Consider the following 4,725-nt stretch of genomic DNA (forward strand, 5'->3'; position numbering starts at 1 on the left):
GCGCAGGATCGGCTTCAGGTTGAGTACTGCTTCCACCTTTAAGTCAGGGCTGCCGAATACTAGTTACTTCCATTTGACTCCATACATAAGAAGGTTATTTAAATAGTCCTTAACCCCGTTCGCATAGACACCTTAGAGACTCTGGATTTACGAAAGGCCTTCAGTTCTCTATGGCCTTGGTCTCCATTGGCTGCAATACAGTCCTTTAAACGTTGAGGCCAGTTATCAATAGAAGCACGCACTCTTTCCATGGGAAAATTTTTCACTGCCAATCGTACGGATTGTTTTAGGGACTCCAAATTATCATAGCGTTTAGAGCAAGCCGTACTCTCTAAGACTGACCATAAATCCTAATTCAGCGGATTAAGATCGGGATTAGACGACGGCCAGTCTTCAGCTCTGATGAAGTCCGAAACGTTCGTTTCCAACCAAGACTGCGTAGACCGAGCTTTATGACCTGGCGCCGAGTCTTGCTGGAAGGACCATTCTTGATTATTGAACATGGTGTTGTTAAGGGGCTTCACTGCCTTTCCATGAATGGTATCTTGATACACTTGAGCCGATGTTTTGATACCTTTTTCACAAAAGTATGGCTCAATCACTCCTTCATAGCTAATACCCCACCAAACCATCACTGAAGTCGGATAGTGCCCACGTTGCACTCTGTCGACTAATTGGGAAGCTTCCTTAGAGCTTTGAGCATAAATACGGTCATTTTGTTTGTTAAAATATTGCTCAATTGTAAAATTTTCTCATTCATAAACAAAATTTTTCTATGACCTCCCTTTGCGTACCGCTTCAGTAGTTGTTTCGATTTTACCACCCTATTCTCTTTTAAATTATCAGTTAAGAAATTATCAGTACGTCTCTTATAGGCTGCAAGTCCTAAGTCATCTTTTAAAATACGCGACATGGTTCTAAGTGCTATCTTCATCTCCCGAGATAAAATCTTTTGCTTTCGGACAGGATTTCTTCGAATTCTTTCCCTTACTGCTTTGACCACCTTTTTCGTACGAACACTACGTGGACGTCCAGATCTCTTTCTGTCGCAAACAGAGGAGGTCTCATTGCACCTATTAATAGCCCGGTACACAAACATTTTACTAATACCAAGCGTATGGAGAGTTTTAAAAATTGCATTTGGCACCATACTTTGTGTAATGCAATCACAGCGATTCGGTTCTCTTTATCACCCCACTCCATTTTAATATCGCAAAATATTGTACAATGTATTGGCGCCAAAATGAGAAAACTCAATGAGTAATCATATAAAAATGACAGATTCCAAATTCAAATGTAATATTTTGTTTATTTTTAATTGTAACAGTATTTATGGCCAGACTAAGTATATTCATATGCATGAAGTAAAAAGCGGTTATTTCAATACTACAAACAGACTAATTTTATTTATATGTATAGATGTTGAGACGGTTCCGGAGTTAATCAACCCTTCTATCTCATTAAACATGAACAATATGTACATACGTACACAAGCGAAAATGGTTTCGACTCGATTTAATCCTAAATGTACCTTGTATTGAATGATAACTGGTTTCGGCAAGCTACCTTAATAATAATCAAATCAATAACGATTTCAAACTATAACACAATTTTGTTGATGCAAATGATTTCCTGACATATTTGAAGTCGCCGTGACCTAAAATACAAGATGTCCCGGTGCATTTCGACCGAACCTCGCAGGCAGATATAAATTTTTCTAATGATTTTTTTTGTTCTATTTACACAGTACTTAGCACTTAATAGAACTTAGACTTGAAACTCATGCCTCGAGGTGGGTGACGGCATTTACGTGGCTAATGTGAATGCACTCCGGTAACGAATTAACAACATATTATGGACCATGAGCTCATACACCATAAAAAAGCAAAAAAAAAACATATAATATCTTAGACACATGATATGAAATTGACTACTAATAAAACCGGGCCACGTTTCCCTGTAACTATTTCTAATTGTTTGAACATCGATATTACAAAACTATTATACGACACGTGCTTTATTTATTTAACAAAAAACTATATTGAAAAAATGATAAAAGTTTGTTGATGATTATCTAACACCTTATTTTAAATCGAAATGAAACACTCTTACAGACGGCAGGCTGCCAAAATGAGAATTGAACGAAAGAAAACATTTTACATCGCTTATAAGAAGCGTCAATTTCTCTTAGGGTCACTTCCCAGGAACCTAGGAATTGGGTAGCCCTGCCGGAAAGGTATGGGAGGGCTCATAATACGTGCCCCCGTGAGACTGAATTTTTCACCATCATCGCCATCCCCCTACATCGTGGGGTACTCACCTTTTCCCATCCCCGTAGGAGGTCCATTGCCTCTTCAGGGGAGTGCCCGATCACTCTCCACCACAGACTGCCCGAAATGGGAGTCCGGTTCGGGTGAGTACTATTTGTAGAGCTATTGTACCGACATTGAGCCGGCAACGGGTTCCTCGGGTAGGTTGACTTTAGTCAATAGCTAGTTTTAGGTATTTGTAGTTAGTATTAGTAAAGAAGAAGAAAAAAAAGAAGATGAGAACACGACGTCTGAAGGAAGCTGCTGTCGAGCATCAGTCCACTGTCTGCACAAGTAAATATCTGTCGAATATCGAAAGGCAAATGAATAAAGGTGGATCTCCGTCACCCAGATTGCTGACATTATCAACAAGGGGTATTATATAATTAGGCCAAGGAACTCCAATTAGAGTCTGATCCGGGTTAGACCGCGACCTATTATCAGTGCAGAGTGATAAAAAATTTGACTGTCGATTTCCACGGAGTTCTTTTGCAAGATATTCTCAACAGAGAAGAGAAGTAAAGAGAAATGAGAAGAGAAGTGGCAATTCTCAGCAGAACGAACCTTTAATGTCGAACGTTTAACCTACAACTTTAATTAGCTTCGAGAAATCAATTCCATCTTCAACAACTAGGCTATATAGCAATTAGAGATGCAGCCTAATATAATAAGGCTGTAACCCAAACCCAAGTGAAACAAATCCAAAACCATAGTTTATTTTTTTTATAAAAAAACCTAAATTTTATAATTAGCATATTGGAAAACAAAATGGAGAAACGGATGTTTTAAATTTAATTAGCCTTCGACGCCACTCGGCTTGAGGGCTTTATAATGGCTTCTTAATGTAGGCAAACCACAATACGTACTTAGAATACGAATACATTAGCGGGCTGTTGAGGAAATTCTGCGCAAATAAACGAGACAACATTTTCAGAGATTTGATGTGGAGGCGTACGCAGATGTTGGAGATAAATAGTTTTTGCAGGCATCTTCTGATGAAGATATACTGTCCGTTTTATTGTACAACAAAATTTAACAACTCAAATTTTAATTACAAAATGCGGTATTAAAATTTCAAGCCTACGCGAGAAAGAACCAATAGGTTTCAAAGTAAAACTATTGTTTTACTTTGAAAGTTTCATCTATTTTGATTCAATAACAAAGATTACGGTATCACCTTAATTGTTACCACGCATCTAGTATAATTATATCAATACAATAGTAAAACAGTAGGATTAAGTACATCATACGGTATACATTGAAGAGAATTATTAAAACTAGAAAGGGGGTAATTAAAAAAGAATAATAGAACACAGAGTAATGCTTTTTAGGTTTCCTTTCGGTTTGTCTGCTTCTTTGTTTGCGCCATCCCCAGAACTCCTCGAAAGATAATCTTCTTAATTAGTTAGTTACTTAATCTATATTTATCAAAATTAATTGCTGTTCGTTAGTCTTGCTAAAACTCGAGAACGGCTGGACCGATTTAGCTAATTTTGGTCTTGAATTATTTGTGGAAGTCCAGAAAAGGTTTAAAAGGTGAATAAATATGAAAATGCTCCGAATTATATAAAAACAATTTTGTTTTTCCTTTGATGTGTCCCCTGTCGGATGATGTCCTTTTTGTTTGTTTTAAGTTTATTTAATACAAAAATTTAGGTATTTTATTTATCGATTGAGGCACTACGAAGTCTGCCGGGTCAGCTAGTTTAATATAAAAATTTAGAATCATTTCATCATCATTCATCATCATCATCATTCATCAATTCGTCTGCTTTTTTCTAGTTACTCGAGACAGCGTAAGTGAGTTAGTGTTTGAAAGGTAATTTTTATCGCTGTACCGACCGCAGGCTTGTGTCGCGCGCACTTGTGTTACGTAAATTATGGGTAGAACAGACGGGCCTCGACCAAACTTGCTGTTTTTGTTTCCAAGATTAACGATGAACAACGGCCCCCACCCGAAAAAACGTGTCACAGAAAACGGGTATTACCCCAAAACTTTACGGTATAAATTTTCTTTTGTTAGGTTTTATGGCGTTTTATGTAAATAATGGATGCAGCCCTTTCGTTTTTCTTTACTTAATACCCTTAATATTAAAAGGTAAACAAGTTTCGGTTTGTTTAAATTATATCCAGGCCGATTTTCGGGGTGCAAAATATTTTCATTAAATGTGTTTCTTAAAACTTCGATAATTTATTTTAATTAAAATATAAGTAGAGTATGATAGCAGGGCGCCCTCTGGTTCGAGATAATATGACGTCATCAGGGCCTCTAGCTAGCTGAAGCAATTTTGCGGTTATACCAATGCAATTGTCATATTTACTACATTAATAAACTCTGGTACGAGACATAATCCCCCCATAATACCCAACATAAAAAAATGTTCTGTTCTATTACTCATTGAATATTAACGCTGTA

This window comes from Bombyx mandarina, chromosome 05 (assembly GCF_030267445.1).
Source record: "Bombyx mandarina strain Sakado chromosome 05, ASM3026744v2".
NCBI classification, from domain to species: domain Eukaryota; kingdom Metazoa; phylum Arthropoda; class Insecta; order Lepidoptera; family Bombycidae; genus Bombyx; species Bombyx mandarina.